An 18,453-nucleotide genomic window follows, 5' to 3' on the forward strand; every position below is an offset into this window, starting at 1 on the left:
TGTATTTTTCATTTCAAATATTGTATTTTTCATCCTATAAGTTAAATCTGTGTCTTTAACAAATTTTCCATTTCTCTTTTCATCATGTTCATGCTTTCCTCTACCTTTTTAAACTTATGGACTATATAATAGTAGTTTTAATGCTTTTTGTCTATAATTTTGTGAACTGTGTCTTTTCTGATGTATTTCTATTGATTAATTTTCTGAATATTGTGAGTCATATTTCCTGCTTCTTTGTATGCTTTGTGCCTCTTTACTGGATGCCAGATGTTGTGCAGTTTACACTGTTATCAGTGGAGGCTGGAGTGGCTGTATTCCTGCAGATGTTGTGCAGTTTACACTGTTGTCAGTGGAGGCTGGAGTGACTGTATTCCAGCAGATGTGCAGTTTACACTGTTATCAGTGGAGGCTGGAGTGGCTGTATTCCTGCAGATGTTGTGCAGTTTACACTGTTATCAGTGGAGGCTGGAGTTTGACTGTATTCCAGCAGATGTTGTGCAGTTTACACTGTTATCAGTGGAGGCTGGAGTGGCTGTATTCCTGCAGATGTTGTGCAGTTTACACTGTTATCATGGAGGCTGGAGTGGCTGTATTCCTGCAGATGTGCAGTTTACACTGTTATCAGCGGAGGCTGGAGTGGCTGTATTCCTGCAGATGTTGTGCAGTTTACACTGTTATCAGTGGAGGCTGGAGTGGCTGTATTCCTGCAGTGTGCAGTTTACACTGTTATCAGTGGAGGCTGGAGTTGCTGTATTCCTGCAGACAGCTTGGCTTTTGTCCAGATGTAGTTAAATCCCTTGAAATCAGTTTGACCTTTCTGAGACTTGTGTCTGGGCTTTGTGCAGATGGCTTTCTCCTGGAGCTAATTGGATTGCATTACTGAGACCACACACTTCGGAGGGATCTTAGGACCTCCTATGTCAGGACATCGCTTCCCGCTTGCTTGTCCACGCACATGCCGTTCCTGGTCCCGTGTCAGTTCTGGGAATTGTTTTGGCTGCTCCTTCATGGTGTTCGTTTGCCCAGCTTGCATTGTCTCCCAACTTACCTGTGCAGACTGCTACTCAAGGAAAGATTTGAGGGGCCCCTCTGCCCATCTCTAGAGCTTGTGCATTCTATACAGTTCCCTCCTTTCTGGTATTCTGTCTCACAAATTCTGTCCACCTCGGCCTCTGTCTCCATCACTCAGCAGGTCAAACAGGCTCTGTTTGGGTTCCCCTTCCTTGTACTGAAGCCTAGAAACTCTCCAGGCAGTGACCTGGGCACTTGCTGAGCTCTTTTTGTGTTATGGGTTGAATTGTGTCCCCTCCAAAATTTGTTTTGAAGTCCTAATCCCCAGTACCTCAGAATGTGACTGTATTTGATGTAGGGCCTCTAAAAAGGTAAGTAAGGTTAATGAGGTCATTGAGGGCAGACTCTAATCCAATATGACCGGTGTCCTTACAAGAGGAGGAGATGACGACACAGACACGCACAGAGGGAGGCCACGTGATGACAATGGGAGAGGATGACCGTCTGCAAGCCAAGGACTGAGGCCTCAGAAGAAACCAACCCTGCCAACATCTTGATCTGAGCCTCCCAACCTCCAGAATTTGATAAAACAAATTTCTGTTGTTTAAGCCTCCTTGGTCGGTGGCACTTTGTCGTGGCGGCCTGAGCAAAGTAACGCACTTCTTTTGGTTCCCTTCTTTCAGAAATCTCGGTTCTGTGATATTTGTGTTCTAATGCCCTATATTTTATTTAATTTTCTAGTTAAGTAAGGTGGAAGGGTACATCAAATGCCTGCTTTTCTATTGTAGCCATAAGCAGAGGTCAGAACTGGTTTATAATTATTTAGCAATATCTGCTGCAGCTCTAACTAGGATGCCACCAGAGCTGAAAATACACAGGACGTCAGATTAGAAGGAAGGCTGGTGGGGATCGCAGAAACACAGACACCAGAGCTGACGCTTCACAGGACGTCAGATCAGAGGGAAGGCTGGTGGGGATCGCAGAAACACAGACACCAGAGCTGACGCTTCACAGGACGTCAGAGTGGAAGGAAGGCTGGTGGGGATCGCAGAGTCACAGACAGCAGAGCCTACGATTCACAGGATGTCAAATTAGAAGGAAGGCTGCTGGGGATCGCAGAAACACAGACACCAGATGAGAAAGGCTAGACGGCTCTAGCAAGAGACTCAAAGTCAGTGGGTTTAAACAGGTGATTGTCTTTTTCTCTCTCAAGGATCCCCTTGGGCAGGCCATCCACAGCAGGTGAGTGGGTCCAAGGTCCCCCCTCGTCATTCTTCTCCTATTGGTCGAGTTTGCTCCTATCTTTCTTCATGGTGGTAGATGGGCTTTCTACACATCCATGCTCCACCTTGCAAAGAGGGAACAATGGAGCGGATGGTGCATGCAGCTTTCTACTAACAGTCCCCACTCAGGGCTGGGTCCAGCTACAGGGCAGTCTTGGAAATACATGTAGGGGCCATGATGTGCTCAGATAAGATGACTGTTTCTCCGAAAGAAGGGAGCATAAGAGCAGTTGATGTCACACACGTGAGAACTTTCTATCTGGTAATAAAGGAGAAGAAGCTTTTCAAATGGGAGGCAGGAGTGAAGTTACCTTCACAGAACTCTGTTCAGCAGGCAGCATCCACAGTAGCTGGGCATTTCAGGAGGTGGCTGTTGAAGATTTTTGGGGATGGGCGTTTCCACTTATCTCATGGCTGTGAAATGGCTGTACAGGGATGGCCGTTGACAATGGTCTCGAGATGCCTGATACTGAGTAAGAAAAGATGAGGAAGGAATAAACCTGAGAGAGTTGGCCCAAAATCAAATCCCAAGGCATTCTGGGAATATAACCTATGCTGTATATAAAATGCAGGCATTGTGTGTGATAGCTGAACTGTTTAACTTAATTTTGTGATATCAATTCTGGATCATATTTTTAGGTCTAAACATCCTTACAAAATCTTCCAGGAGCTTATTATACCATCACGCCCAGCACAGCTGACAGCTGTCAGTTGTTACAGAAATGTAAGATTGCAGAAGTGTTATATCTGCCTGGGAGAAACAAAAAAGAGCCAAGTGCACACAGGGTCCAGGCTTCTGTTGTCACAGGGATTTCGAGCTGATCTACACAGGCCTTCATGAGTGTCACAGGTGTAGGGGCACCTGTGCAGATGGGCACCTGGGCCTCCACCCCTGTTTCAAGCAGAATCACTCTGCTTTCATCTGGTTTATATGTTGAGCTTCCAGATAAGATTTCATTTGAACAAAAAGTTCTCAGGTTTTGAAAATATAAAGTATAAATAGCTCTTCTATAATTTGCTTGGTTGATGCAACTGGAATGCTTGTATTAACAGATAACTCCAAAGCCTGGAGGGTGACCTAGTTTATAATGGCAAAGAACCTCCCTCCCTTGTGAATTCTGCCTGTTCATACTGGGAGCCCCTTTCAATAGTCAGAGGGGATTCCAGCCCATGAGCCCTGAGAACAGCACTGTGTCACCCCGATGCTTCTCCACGCTGCACAGCTGCAAGCCTTCGGTGGTTCCCCACATGCCCCCATGACATGCGGCCGCCTCAGCCAGACTCTCCGTGGCGCAGGTGGCCAGTGCAGAGTGCAGTGGGACCCTCTACATTCACCTGTGCGGGCAGTTTTCAATTTACTTATGTTACAGCATCCTTTTGGAGGAACTTCAGTCACTTTGCAAATGATCTTTGGTCAAGTACAATGAATTGCTGCTTTTACAGTTATTCAGATTGGTGCATTAATCTCTTCCCTTGAGGCAACCGTGACCTTGATTCTGTCAACTGTTATATCTACCTGTCCCACTAGGCTTTGGATAATTGATAGATGTGATATTTATGCCTTGATCCTTCATCTAAATTATAGAATGTACTACTGGGCAGAGCCCTGTGGTATGCCACTAGAGACCTACCTTCAGATTGACAGTGATTTGACCTGGCCCCACAGAAGATTCTGAAGCCTTTGATTAAAATCTAGGTACTTTGATGAATTAATTGAAAAACTATAAATCAATGATGCTCCAGATGAACAGCTGAAAAGTCATTCCCAGTCTGATTTACATTTATTATGTCTATGATGCATATTTAAGAGGCACATGAAAGGGCTGAGTTCAGGGTAACGTATTGGATTTGCCATGATTTCAATAACTCAGCAGTGTTGCAGGATCTGCCCCCTCCTTCCCTTTAGAAGTGCTCAGCGCCACAGCAGCTGAGAAGTGAGAAGAGAGAAGGGGCCAAGAGTGAGCCGAGCAGAGTCCGCATCTCTGCAGAGCACGCCCTGAATCCTGGAGAGGATGGACATCAAACAAGGAGCCATGTGGAGAGTGAGATGTTTCCACAGCAGAAACCGAGTGTCAGGATTGCAGCTTTGACCACCAAAAAGGAGAGAAAGCCTGACAGCACTGATCTCCGAAGGGCGAGCTCTGCGGCCAGGGCGGGAGGCACTTCTGCTGAATCCTCAAAGATCCCAGGTGGGAGGGTGGTCTGCCCAGCTTTGTCACCTCTCCCGTTCTTCTCATGCACTCCCCGGCTGGAGAGGATGTGGCTGACAATGGGGTGAGGAGTGGGGAGGACGTGGAGGCACTGGCCTTCTGAAGCTCCAAGTCCTTTTTCCCTCTTCCAGGGTCTCTAGTTCATGTCCTGAAATGCCATTTCTGACTGTGCCTATGTTGAGGGCTCAACCTTCGCTCCCCTTCCCGGCTCTCAGCAGACAGCTCAGAGGCTGCTCCACAAGCACCCAGGAACCAGCCCTGGCCCAGCCCTTCCTCCTGAAGGTCTCAAGGGCGGCACAGACACCGGACAGAGGGATCCTAGTAAACAGCGCCATGGAGAAGGAGTCGGTGTACAGCATGTGACTTTCAAAACAGGTCATTTGATTTTTAAATTGAAAATTACATTTCGACAAACAAACACACAGATACAGAGGACAGATTGGTGGTTACCAGAGGGAAAGAGGGTAGAGAGAGGGTGAAAGGGGTCAAGGGCACATATGGATGGTAATGGATAAAAACTAGACTTTTGGCAGTGAGCACAATGCAGTCTATACAGAAGCCGAAATATAATGATGTACCCCTGGAATTTACACAGTGTTATAAACCAATGTGACCTCAGTAAAAGAAAGATAGTTACGTTCTGAGTATGTGAGATATTTACATGTAAAAGGAAATACTGTGTGGAAAGGCACTCCAGTGGCCTCTCGTGCTGGCCTCTGCACATAGTCCTGTTTGCTCCTGTTCCTTCACGATTTGAATTACAACGGTGTTTATTGCCAGTGTTGTTAATATTTCTTATGCAAAACCAAGCGGATACAGAGTATATATATATTCTTATTACTTTTATATGCATATATATACTTATTACTTACAAATTTACTTCCTTACAAGAAGATGTACGTGTTTATTGTTCTGCACTTCACTTTCTTCCTTTGGCAATCTATGTGGAAGCTTGCAGCTCCGGGCTCACTTCTGAGTCGGGTTGGCAGCTGCATGGTTCCCAGGTCCCTGGCTGGTGGACACCTGGTTGTTTCCTATTGTTCGATGTTACAACACTGCTGCAATGGATGCCCTCATCCACCTGCCATATCTGGGTGCCCAGGTGTGTCTGTGCGACTGCCTTCCCTTCCTGGCGCTGCTCTGCCTGCATTCCCACCAGTGGGTGGGAGAATGCTGCTCCCTGCGGCCTCACCCATGGAGCGCGCTGTCCAACCTGTGGACTTCCGCCAATCTGACGGGCGATGAGTGATGTCACCGTCGTTTGAATTTGCATGTGTCTGATTATGCATAAGGCTGGGCATCTTTTCATACGGTGAGGGCCATTTGTGCTTCTTTTCTGGGAACTGTCTGTTCATTAGACTCTTTAGACCTAAAGCAGAAACATCACTCTTGAAAGTCAGGGCCCCTGGAGGTCTGGCTCCAGGCTTCCCAGGAAGGCAGAGGTCTGTGGACTGACATAGTCTAAAAAGGCAAACTTCTAAACACTCAGCAGTTGCATTTTTATGACTAATTTCCAGAACAGTCCTTGCGCTGCAATGGGGCTTGGGCGGAGGGGAGCGAGGGCACTCAGGACAGAGTATGTATGCAGGATGCAGCAGGGAGAGGCTGGACAGAGGCAGGACATCTGTTCTGTACACCACTGAACAGCTTAAGTTTTTATTGGTGACACGCTGTCACCAAATCTGTTCCTGCAGAAGCCCCGTTGGGCTCAGACCTCCCGGGCCGTCCCGCTCAGAGGCTGGTGGCCTCCCTGGGCTGTAATCAGGCTACTCCCTGTTTCAATATCCTCTGGGGCATCTCCAGAAGGAAGCAGATGCTCGGTGGGCATGCAGAGCCTGTCTGGGCTGGCGGGCTCTCTTGCTCTGCTCCACGCCCCAGCCCCCGCCCACTGCACCCCAGGAACACAAAGACTTCCTCCTCACGCAGACACACCGTTTACTTCTCACCACCGCCGAGTCCCTTCTCCCACCTCAGGTCTGCCTTCCTCTGCACAGCCTTCCCCCTGCCAGAGTACCCACCCCCGTGCCCAGCTCAGGCGCAGCCAGGGCCTCCCGCACGCTTACGGCCCTTGTGCCACGTGCATGCTTTACGAGCTGGAACCGTCCTCAAAGATGGCCATGCTCAGCACCCCGAGGAGCCTGACGCTGTGGACTTTTCCTGTGGAGCCGACCATCAGCCCAGACGGATGGACTGTCCACTAGTCTGCCTGCACGGGCTCCGCTCTCCCGCCCTCACTCTCCCGCCGCCCAGTCTCAGTGAGCCATTGCCCTTCTCTTCTCTCTAGGCAGCTGGGAAGAGGGCTTCAGGCCCTGGCGACTCTGCTGAGGGCGTGAGGTCCTTCAAAAGGAATCAACTGCAAAGCAAACTTGTTAAGATTAATAGCCTGTCAGCCACATCTCTTTATTTTCTGTTAAAAAATCTTTTATTTTGAGATAACTTTAGGCTTAGCAAAACGTTGCAAAAATAGTGCAGAATTGTCATATTCCTTTCATGGAGCTCCCCTTAATGTGCAGATCTTACACACCCACAGCACAATTGTCTGAATCAGAACATTGACGTTGACACGCTGCTAGGGTGGTTGAGCTCTGCCGGTTGTCCCACTCAGGCCCGTCTCCTTCCCAGGATCCCGCTTTGCATTGTCCTGCCTCTTTGTCTCCCCAAATCTGTGACAGCTCCTCAGTCTTTCCCCGTTGTTTAGGACTTTGTCCAGGTCCAGCTTGACTATGGAGAAGTGCATGCAACATGTGTGCATCTGTCTCTCTCCGGAATTCTTTCCCCACCATGGAGAGGAAGGAGGCAAACACCATCTGGCCCCCAGTAGGCCACGTTCTGGGTAGCGCCACCCCTCGTGTTCACGTGGCTGCTTGACCATGGCTGTGGCCTTCTGGGGTCCCTCACGCCTTCTCTGTCTTTCGTCTTCAGGACCAGCAGTGTCTGCATGTGGCAGCAGATCAGTAAGTGTTGGCTGCGCTGGGTTCAGGTAGCAAAGTGAAGCTGGTGTGTGAGTCGGTGTGAGGTGTTGCAGGTGTGTGTGAGCTTTTGTAGGAGTGGGAGGTGCCTCTGTAGACAGCTGCTGTGAAAATCAGTTATTTCTATAAGTCAAATCAAGCCATTTAAATTGTTCAACTAAACGTCACTAAGCGTCCACTTGGTGGCAAGGACTGCACTGATTAGACCAACATGAAGTCCTCGAGAGACCTCTGACGGGCCAGGGAGCCATGGCCCCGCCTTGGGGCAGCTCAGTCTTTCATGGGAAGCAAACGCTTGCTGGCTGGACACACACCTTGGCTCTGGGAGTGCGGAGCCCATCAGGGGGGCTTCCTAGAAGAAGCGACACCGTACTTGTGGCAGGGGCCTTGAATGGGAATTCACCAGGAGTGAGGGAGGGAGGTGTGGGTCTCAGGCAGAGGTGAGAGAGGGGCTACATCTGGGGAACCACAGCCGTTGAGGCCCTCTGTGCAGGTCCTGCGCCAGACACTCAGAACATTTCTCTAATCCTCAGACCTCAGACAGCAGGCACATTGTCCTCATACAGATGAGGAGAAAACAGCTCAGAGAGGTGTGACTTGCCCAAGGCCGTGAGGTCAGCAGGAGGCAGCCCTGAGCCTAACCTCAAGGAAAGGTAGCCTGTGGCGGGACTGCAAGGCCTCAGAGGACAGAGGAGGCCTTCGTGTGAAGTGACGATCTGGAAGACAGACCAAGTTTTGTCCTCGTTCACTTCCCCCAGATTCCTGCCTGCCAGAGGCTTGATGGGAACTGGCAGTGGGGGCTGAAGGTTGGGGGTCGCAGACAGCTCCTCACAGCTGGACACATGGCCCTGTAACTGTGACCTATGACCTGGTATGGCCTCCCCCGTGCACACTCAGCCGCCCAGGGCTGTCGCTCAGAGGCTGTCAATGCTGAGGCTCCTCATTAAGCTGGAGAATTAGGAAGAGCAGCAAAAACAAACCAATTCCCTCATCCACTTTGGATGAAAAGTGGTGGGACCAGTGAGACCCCAACCACGAAACCATGGGGGAAAGTGGAGCCAGCAACCAGCTATGTGAGCATGGTCCTGAGCACAGGGGAGAGGGCAACACTGATGAGGAGCAAAAGCATTTAGTTTGAGAAGTGAGTCTGTTTTTCATAATAAGACAAGAGCAATGGCCAGCAAGCTGCGTGGCCCGTCTCCCAGGCATTTTATAACTCACAGGCTCTGAGCAGGCTGTCCCCAGCTACCCAACAGGTGACCAAGGAGGTGCCGAGGGACGCTCCGTTCTCCAGACCGTGGGAGGTGATGTGCCTGAGCCCCGAGGGTGCCACGCTCCTTCAGGGCCCGGCCCACTGTGGGGCCCATGTTGCCGGTCCAGCGCTTCTTCACGGCACGCATCTGTGGCTCTTTCAAGACCCGGCTCAAACGCACTGCGTCCAGAAGAGAATTGGATGTCGAGGACCGTGAGCTTTAGAAGTGTAGGGCTGGACAGGGTGGCACGGCGGGGTGCGGAGGCAAAGGTCGGGCTCGGAGAAGTAGCAGATACACAGCGAGAAGCAGCTGCAGGCCTGAGAGACTCCTTTATCTTCCTGGAGAGCTCGGCAGGCGACTGGCTCGGCAGGCGCGGGCAGGCCTGGTCCTTTTACTTTGCCATCTTCAAAGGGTGTTCCTCAGCATCAGCCAGAGGTGGTCCCAGACCACATCTAATCCAGGTGGAGGTGATCAACTGGTAGAGAAGGATGTCCAGCCTCCCACCCACAGGTGTCTGAAAGGCCCTGGGAGAACTGTCCAGAAAGATCCAAATGGCCGGGCTGTGCCGTTCGCAGGCCAGCACAGGGAGGAGGGGCGACTGGGGTGCCTGTGCTCCCCAGGGGTGGGGTTGAGAACAGTGATCCTGACATAGGTGTCAGGAGGCCGACAGTGAGGCTTGCTGAGGCCTGAGGGTCTCCCTCCACTGGGCTGAGACGTGGCCCCAGGCTGTTGTGGTAATGCAGTCTTCCACAGGAGGGGAGTTCCTCAACATCCAGGTCAGAAAAGGCCTCCTGGGAAGCGCAGGGGGCAAGTGGGGACGAGGGAGGCAGGTGACACAGCAGAGCTCCCAGGTAAAGTGCTAGGGGGCTGTGTCCCTGTGGGAATGACGGGGGAGTGGACACTCAGCCCCACCGTACAGCCCTGTACAGCTTGACAGGACCTGCAGGACTAGCAGGGGCAGCGCTGTTCTCAGGAGGGAACCTGGTCCACAGAGAGGAGCCACAGAGGGCTGCGCAGGGACACAGCCCACAGCAGCCAGGCATGCATGGGCGTTCTCCTGCAGAGTCGTGCCCTGTGGACGCACGCTCTTCCACTGATGTCTCTGGTTCGGTGCATGCTCTGTGCCAGGTGCCTTACAGATAGCAGCTCTTTCCTCTATTAGAATGATCTGTGGAATGGAAACCAGGCTGCCTCCTCCATGCGGCCTCCTGTGCTCCCCAGTGTCCACGCTGACCCAGCAGCCGGAAGCCGTGGGCAGCTGCCTCCCAGCCCTCCCATCTCTCTTAGCTGCCTGGGCGCATTCCCAGCAGGGCTGGCAAGCATTGATGTCACCCACACATGGCTAATGCCTCAGGGACTGGGACATGGACCGCCATTCAGCTGGAGATTTATCCCAGTTCAGATTTTTCTATTTGTGCCTCACGGCCGGGCTTCTCTGCTCGACTGCAGCAGTTTCTGCTGCACCAGCATCCCTGAATAGCCATGGCACACAGCCCTGCCTGCGGTGCTGTTTCCATCACAGCTGCTGCCTGGCACAGGGTGGGGGCCAGGGCAGACGCTCGCCTTCCACAGTCCTGGGCCGGCTCCTGCCTTCGCAGTGAGACAAGAGCTGGGCCTGTTCTGTGGTCTTTGGGACTCTGTGCCCTCACAGCATGCATAAGGCCTAGCGAGTGAAGCCTCACACACACTGATAAGTGGCAGGATTTGGGTTCAAGCCAAGATTTCCCACTTAGTTGTCTGCTCCTCTGTAACAAACCACCCCAAACGCGGTGGCCACTGTCTGGCTGCAGGTCTGCAGTGTGGGCTGGGCTCAGATGGGCAGCTCTGTGGCTGCCTCCTGGGGTCCCCCATGCAAGTGTGGTCACCTGGCAGGCAGGAGGGCTGTGTGTCCCCAGCAGGGTTACTCACAGGTGGGAGATGAGCTGCCAGCAGCAAGAAGGTAAACCCCCAGGCTCAAAGCTCTGTGTGCATGACGTGTGCTGCTGTCCTCTGAGGCAAGCCCCAAGCCGGGTTGGGGGGACCACACGGGCCCCAGCCTGAGCAGTGCAGGTGACTGGTGTTTTGAACAGGCATGTCTATTGGCCACATGTATTACCATCACTCTAGGTAAAGTTGCCTTTTACTTTTAAAATTATTGAGGGTCTTTAAATCAGAAAAGAATTATTATAGAAAATATAGAAAATAAGGAAAACCACAAGTGATCCTCAAGCCCAGAGTGAGTATTTGGAAGACAAATGTCTTCCATTTGTTTTTCTCTAAGCATGATTTTTTCTGTGTTTGCTTAATATTATATCTTAAACCCAGCCCCACAGACACAGTGATTGGTGGCTGCCTCATATTCTTGCATATCACAGATGAGTTAAACAATTTCCCGAGGCTGGGCATTTACAGTCTTTATCATTTTTTTCATTATTATGGATAATGCTTCAGCAAATATGTTTTGACATAATTTTTTGTTCTCATCTCTGATTATTTCCATGGTTAGATTTCCCAAAAGGCCAAAAAGCATGAAGATCTGAAGGCTTTTGGCACATTTTGCCAAACTCTAAAGCCACCTCTTAACAGGTGCACTTGCCTAGAGTCACTGCCGGCCTTTCATGGGTGGCCCTGCCTGTCAGCCAGCCATGTGTGCGGCCTGGGCTTCTGCCTCAGGCCTCTCGGAGGCCCCGACTAGAGTTCTGCATAATGCGGGCGAGTCTCTCTGAAGACAGGCCTCCCCTAGTGTCTTCGGAGGCCGGAATGCCTAGCAAGGACCTGTCCCACTTAAGACAGGGCCTGGGGAGACATCAGAGGCAGCCACGGCCTGAGGCTCCACAAGGGTGTCGGTGCTCAGAGCAGAGAAAGCCCTCATCCAAGTGCTTCAGGGGACAGATGGCATTTTGCATGTCGTGTCCCCACCACTGTGTCCAGAGGAGATGCTCCATAAAGGTTTGTGAAAAATAGAGGCTGAAGGAGATGGAACTAGCGGTCGTGAAAATGACTCAGGGCAGTCTGTGGGTGGGAGAATGTTAACCGAGCAAATGTTTGAGCTTGTGGATCAATTACAGTAAGAAATTTAGTGACAGCTCATTTACATATACTTGTATGTTTGGTCCTTTTAGCACTTCCTCCAAATTGGGCAACCTACAATAAATGGAACTTGAATTTATGCCGCTCCGTGTAAACGCACATTTATTTTAACAATCTCCTTCCCTCCGTCATTCTCAGCAGGCTGACGGCTGTGCTTGAGCTGCTCCCGTGCAGGCACGCTCATGGCCAAGCTGTTTCCATAAATGAAGATAGAGAGCAACGCTTCTTAATTTTGGTGGCATATTAATGTCCCTGGGAAGCTAGTAGAAGACAGTGATGCCTGGACTGACTCCGGCTCCACTGGACCAGAATCTTTGCGGTGGGCTCAGAACCACACATACGGGTAGCTGGAGAATCAGCCATGCCCCCTCAAAGCTTACTTTGCTAAATTTTTACTAATCTCAACTGGTAGGAGACTCAATTCAATTTGCATATGTTTGTTCAGTGGTTTCTTTTTTTAAATTAAATTTTGGGAAGGAAATTTCGAGGTAAGATGCTGCCGCTGTGGAGCGAGGACCGTGCCCTCTACGCAGTGCTGAGTCAGGGGCTGTGCTGGACCGGGGTCTGGAGCCGCCCGTCCACAGCCGCCTGCCCCGTCCCCGCAAAGTCGTCCTCAATTAACACCTACTGTCACAGGGACTAATAAGAGGCACGTAGGTAACAAGGTGATTAAATCTGTGATGAAACTGTTAACAGGAGGGCCCCAGAGGAGATAAGGGCTGCGGGGTCTGCCAAGCGGACACGAACCTGCTTCCTGTGGATGCAAGCTCCTTCCTGTTTGAAAGGGTGTTTCCAGGTGACTTTTCCAGCCGGTGATTTCTTTTGATTGTTAAAAACATCAAGACTCGAATAAAGGAGGTGGAAACGAGTGGAACAGAGTATGACAGAGCGGGTGTGAGTGTCCAGTCGTTAGACCGCGGGCTCGCGCTGACCGCTCAGTGTTCCCATTGGTGCAGCGCGAGGGCCCCAGCTCTCCTGGACATTTCTAAGGTCAGGAGCTCCCTCCCACCTGGCAGCGGGGCCTTGGCCAGGTGCTGCCAAAGAGCAAGAAAGGAAACCCTGGACTTTCCCTAGCACGCTCTCAGCCGCGCGGGGAGACTGAGCCAGCGTGGCAGGTGTGTGGGACAGCAGGGGAGTGTGGTGCGACGCGACAGCATCACGCCGGCGCAGCCCTGGACAGCCTCTGGGGCCCCACCGTCTCCTCTGAAGTCCGTTCTCCCTGATGGAGCAGGCGTGGCAAAGCTGAGGGTGAGCTGCTGAGCATCCACCTGCCTCCAGCTCTCATCACAACATCCCAATCCTCACGCAGGCTCAGACCCCCCACTCTTTCATCTTTGTGCTCTAAGCTCAGCTCCAATTCCTCTCCTGCTTTCTAAAACTTTATTTTGAGATAATTGTGGATTCACATGCAATTTTAGGAAGTAACAGAAAGAGATTCCGTGTGCCCTTCACCAAGTTTCCCCAGTGGTAGCATCTTGCGCCCTGTAGACCATATCCCCACCAGGAACCCAGTCAGATACAACCCTCTGGCCTTATTCAGATCTCACCAGCTCTGCTTGTGTGAGTGTGTGTGCACACGCATTTAATTCCATGCCCTGTAGTCACGACCACCAAGCCATCTATGTATAGATTCGAGTCACCACCACCAAGACACAGAACAGCTTCATCACCACAGGGATGCCCCACTGCCCTTTCATGGTCACACCCACCTCCCTCCTTCTGCACCCCCAACCCCTTGCCACCACTAATCTGTTCTCCACCTCTATCATTTTATAATTTCAAGGATGTTATACAAATGGAATCATACAGTATGTGACCTTTTGAGTTGGGCTTTTTTTACTCAGCATAATGCCCTTGAGATCCATCCAGGTTGTTGATGTATCGACAGTTTGCCCCTTTTCGCTGCGGACTCATAGTGCACAGGGTGCCTGTGTCACAGTCTGTTTAACCACTCAGCCACTGAAGGACATTTGGGCTTTGTGCAATTTGGGGCTATTAGGAATAAAGCTTCTATGAACATTAGTGTACAGGTTTTTGTGTGAATATAGTTTGCATTTTTCAGGATAAGTGTGCAAGAGTGTGCAATTTCTGGGTCATATATCAGCTGCATTTAATTTTTTAAGAAACTGCCAGAGTGTTTCTCAGAGTGGTCATACCACTTTCCACTCCCACCAGCAATGGATGAGAGACCCAATTTCTCCACATCCTCACCAGCATTTGGTGTTATCACTATTTTTTATTTTAGCCAGTGGTTTTAGGTGTACAATCATATTCTGTGGTTTTAATTTGTGTTTCTCTAATGGCTGATGACACTGAGCACCTTTTCGTGTGGCTGTTTGCATCTGTTGGTCCTCTCTGGGGAGGTGTCTCTTCAGGCCTTTTGCCCATTTTCCCATTGACTTGTTTGGCCTTTTATTCGTGAGTGCTGAGAGTTCTTTCTGTACTGTAGCTGTCGCTCCTCTGTGGGCGGTCTCCCTCCTCCCTGTTCAGTCACCGTCCTCGGTGCGCCTCTCTACTTTGGCTGCTCGGGGTTCTCTCGTGCGCCTGCCGCCCTCTGCAGTGGCCCCGCAGCTCACCCTCTCTCCCCCCGTGGGGTCGGGGTTCCCAGCACCCTTAGCCACCCTGGCGACCTCTGCATTTCCATCTGCCCCACAGGCGGAGAGGACAGCAGAGGGCCTGCCTGGCCCGAGCCCAGAGTGGTCCTGCTGATGGGCCAGCCAGACCCGGCCCCCGTCCTGAGCCTCGATGAGAGCACTGAGCCGTGGCAGGGGCCCCACCCTCTGTCACGCAGGAAACCAGCTCTTGCCTCCTTCCTAAGACCCAAGCCCCACTGGGCACTTTCCACCAAGGTCACCATCTCACTTCCTGGGTCTCAGGCCTGTCTAGGAGTGGCCTGGTCCCCACGACCCCTAAAACAGGGACATGCATGGAGACACTGGGACTGAAGGACCTCTGACCTCTGGGGAGCACCTCCTTCCTGACTCTCAGGAATATCCCCTTCTCTAAAAAACCTTGTTTTTACCTGAATGGGTTTTCTCTCACCATGACTGCTCCTCCCCAGGGGTGGCCCCATTCCAGCACCTTCTCCTCTGTCTGCCACGCCAGGCTCTTCCCAGGAAGTGCAGGTCATTGATCCTACCCTGTGACAGCACCAAGGCAAGGATGAGAAAGAGAGACAAATAGATGCATCCCAGCCCCAGAAACGTCTTGGGGCTGTGGACCTGGAGGTGACGGTCTGGGGAGAAACTCGAGCTGAGCAAACCAGGCCGGAACCGAAGAGGGATGGAGCACCCAGCACGGAGCGCCCCGCCCATGTCCTACTGCAGCATGTCCTCGTTCACAAACTTCAGAGGGCATTCTGTGGGCCCAGACCTGACCACGCCCCACCTCAGCAGACGAGCCTCGATGGCCCTCACTGCCTGTGCTCTGCTGGTCCTTGGTAAGTATTCACTGGAAGGTTCCATGAAGGGCCATGTTTGATGCCATCTGCCCGGTGCCAGGCACGTCCGCACACTGTTCCTGCTGATCTCATGAGGAAGAGCAGTGGGCATTCTTTCCTCGTTCTGGAGACGAGCAGAGGTGGGGCAGAGCCCTGACGCAGTGGCCCAGCGCGAAGGGTACAGCCAGGTCTGCACCAGCCGTCTTCACTCCCCAAGTCCAGAGCAGCAGCCCTGCTCTCCGAGCCCCGCGTGGCCAGCAGGTCACCTGCATCGTCCTCCTTCTTACACCGTCTCCATCGTCCCTGAAAGAAGGGATGCTGGCCCACCTGGCCCTCACCCTCTGAAGGCACCTCCTACCAGGACTGCACAGGCTCCAGGTTCCCTGCCACGGCTCTCCCTGGGCTCGGTCCACACGGGCAGGGGCCTGGTTTGTGGGTCCGTGGGCCCCGCCCTGCCCCGAGGCTCACTCAGGCCAGATTGTGCTGGGAACAGAATGAACCAGGCAAAGATCCCACAAGATGATGGACCTGCAGCTCTTTCTTCCTCCCCGTGAGACAGGCTGGGCCCCAGCAGCAGCAGAGAGGCCTGGGTGCCCTGACACCCCTCACTTCCTGGAACCAGCAACAGAGAGAGCTCTGGCCACCTTGGCCAGGTACCAGCGAGTCATCCATGTCCTGCTCCCCGACGGCCTCCTGATGTCAGCAGCCAGGCCCCACAAATGCTCCGGGTAGGGGCGGCTGACCCAGAAGGCCGATGCACAGGCTAGAGTAGGGCCCCTTCCTGCCCACACCGCCCTGCCGGCTGTAGGCTCGAAAGAGCCCCACAGCTTCAGAAGGCACCTTCTCTGACTTCCTTTTAAAAGTGCTTCTCCCATCTTGTTTAGAAATAGTCCATCCTCTACGAAAAGTCAGCAGCCAGAGCTGTATTCCTTGGCCTAACCTGTGTCTGACTTCATATTATGACTAACTATAACTCATGCTGTAACTAGTATGCGTCCCGCCGAGTTTGCGGCTGTCTCAGGCGGGGAGATGAGCACAGAGGCCCTGCTGCAGGCGCCCTTGTGAGAAGCACACGACACGCTTCGTGGCCAGCGTCCCCCAGCCTGCCCTCCTCTCCCTCCTGGCCAGCAAATGAGCCCTGACCCCCAGCAACTTCTAAACATAGACTTCTTCCAGAGAGCAGGGAGCCCTGGGAATCTGAATTCCCCATTGCGTCACCCAGGTGAGCCCCGGCACATGGAGGCATTCCATCCATACTAGTCTTCTTTCTTTCCCCCTGTGGGTCTGTGGCACCTGGTTTTCAAAAGGGGCCTTGTGATGGAGAACAGTGGCTGGGGGCTGCCCTAGAGATCCTCCCCACGCCCCATTCCCCACGCCTGGTCCTGCTGGGCTTGGTCACACGCCCACCCTGGGAAGCCCACCCTCCCCTATCTGCAAAACTCTCACGGTCTATGAGGATGTAAGTCGTTGGCGTAGTCAGTGCCCACGGGGCCTTGCCTGGAAACTTCAGGGGAGCAGGCAGCAAGAGCAGGCAGAGGAGGCAACACCCTTGCCCGCCCGACAAAAATGCGCACAGGGCCCAGTTGCTTTCTACTGACCTGTCAATGAAATAACTAACTCAGTGGCATCCGTGCATATGTGATGATATATTTTTTAATGCATGTCTGTCCTTTTCTTTAAAAAAAAAAAAAGGTGAAAATATAGCATTTTCAAGTCAAAAGTGACCGTGCAGACCAGTGTGATCCCCCCAACGGCTGTGGGGACCCCGCTGTTGACCGTGGGGCTCAGGGCCCCCCTCCTGCCTGGGCTGCTCCTGACCTAACAGTAGGAATGACATGGGTCAGTGATCCTGGAAATGAAAGTCTGGGTGAATCGTAGAGTCATAAATATACGTTTGAACCTCAAGTGCTCTCTGTGAAAAAGCAAATTTTAAATTCTGGCAAAGTTCAGTGGGAAACTTTGATTGGGTCGATGCATATTTGCTTTACATATAATTTCACTGAAGAATGTTAGTCATGAGAATGTCCATCAGAAATTGCACAGAGGCCATTCTTAAAGCAGGTGCCTTCTCTCTTCGAGTGGACAGACTGTCAATGCAACAAGTGTTTGTGGATCTCAATGTGTGAGCTCAGGAGGTGGCCAGGAGGGTCTCCCTCTTGGTTCAGCTGATTCCTGGTTGTGAGACCAGCTGCCCTGAACCTCCGCTTTCCTATCAGTAAATCAGTGTGAGAGGAGTACTATGTGTAGGGTGCTAATAAAATTAACTGAGATCATCGCTCAGTGCTCACTTGACACAGCTAAGATCGCATGTTGATACAAAAAGGAAAGAGTAGCTAGTGCCCCCCACTCCCTCCAGAGGCGTGCTGCTCAGCAGGAGCAAAACGCCTTGCATGCAAATAGCTCTTGCATAAGAGTGAGAAACAGATTCATGATACATCAATCGAAACTAGAAAAGTAACACAATTGCCCATATATGTTTTACATTTAATTGCCCATATATATTTTTCTATCCTGGAAGTTATTTGCTAAGGATGCTAACGAGGTCCAATAGAGAAACAAACTGCTGGGCTGAGAACCCAGCTCTAGAGCGGGCATGGTGAATCCACAGCTCGACAAAGCACCTGCCTCGGCAGCAGGTCCTCAGCGTGTTAGCTTGTTCACTTCTGGTCCGTGTTTGCCTCTCTGAAGTGATAAAATGAGACTGAGACGCAATGCCAGCCTTCCATCAGTCTTCCCCAACTTCCCTTACAGAACATGCGCTCAGCCAGCTTCTGCGGACTGTGGAGCGGCAAGGACATGTCTATCTTAAGGAACCTGAGCCCACCCCGTGCGTTACCGTAGGCTCCTGAGTTCACCCCAGAAACAACACGATGTGTGTGGGATGGCGGACCCATGGCTGTGAGTGTGCTCCTGGAGCCCACAGTACACACACGGTGGGTGTCAACCTGAGCTTCACATGAGGGCACCTGGGACACTTCCACCCCAGACCCTAGAATCAGAATCTCAGGCAGGGATGCAGCATCGGGACCTTAGACAGCTTGCAGGTGATTCCAGCATGTGGCCAAGGGGGAGAATCGGTGAGAAAGGAGACATGAGGCCGTGGGCAGACAGGTGCCGAGTCCCAGGGGCAACATGAGATCACCGCGCCCTCAGAGCGTGCCCACAGGTGGACCAGGGAAGCAGTCGAGCCCTGGGCCAGCCCCAGACTTGTCAAAGCCC

The 18,453-nt window shown here is 52.0% G+C and overlaps 1 long non-coding RNA gene across 1 annotated transcript; it reads left to right on the top strand.

Annotated features, from left to right (window-relative positions):
* The first annotated feature begins 2,394 nt into the window (after positions 1 to 2,394).
* LOC139075492 (uncharacterized) lies at positions 2,395 to 11,874 on the top strand. Its single transcript, XR_011525864.1, has 2 exons — positions 2,395 to 4,483; positions 4,636 to 11,874. It is a non-coding gene; the product is annotated as an uncharacterized lncRNA (long non-coding RNA).
* The last annotated feature ends 6,579 nt before the right edge of the window (positions 11,875 to 18,453 follow it).

The sequence above is a fragment of the Equus przewalskii genome, chromosome 14, assembly GCF_037783145.1.
Source record: "Equus przewalskii isolate Varuska chromosome 14, EquPr2, whole genome shotgun sequence".
NCBI lineage: Eukaryota > Metazoa > Chordata > Mammalia > Perissodactyla > Equidae > Equus > Equus przewalskii.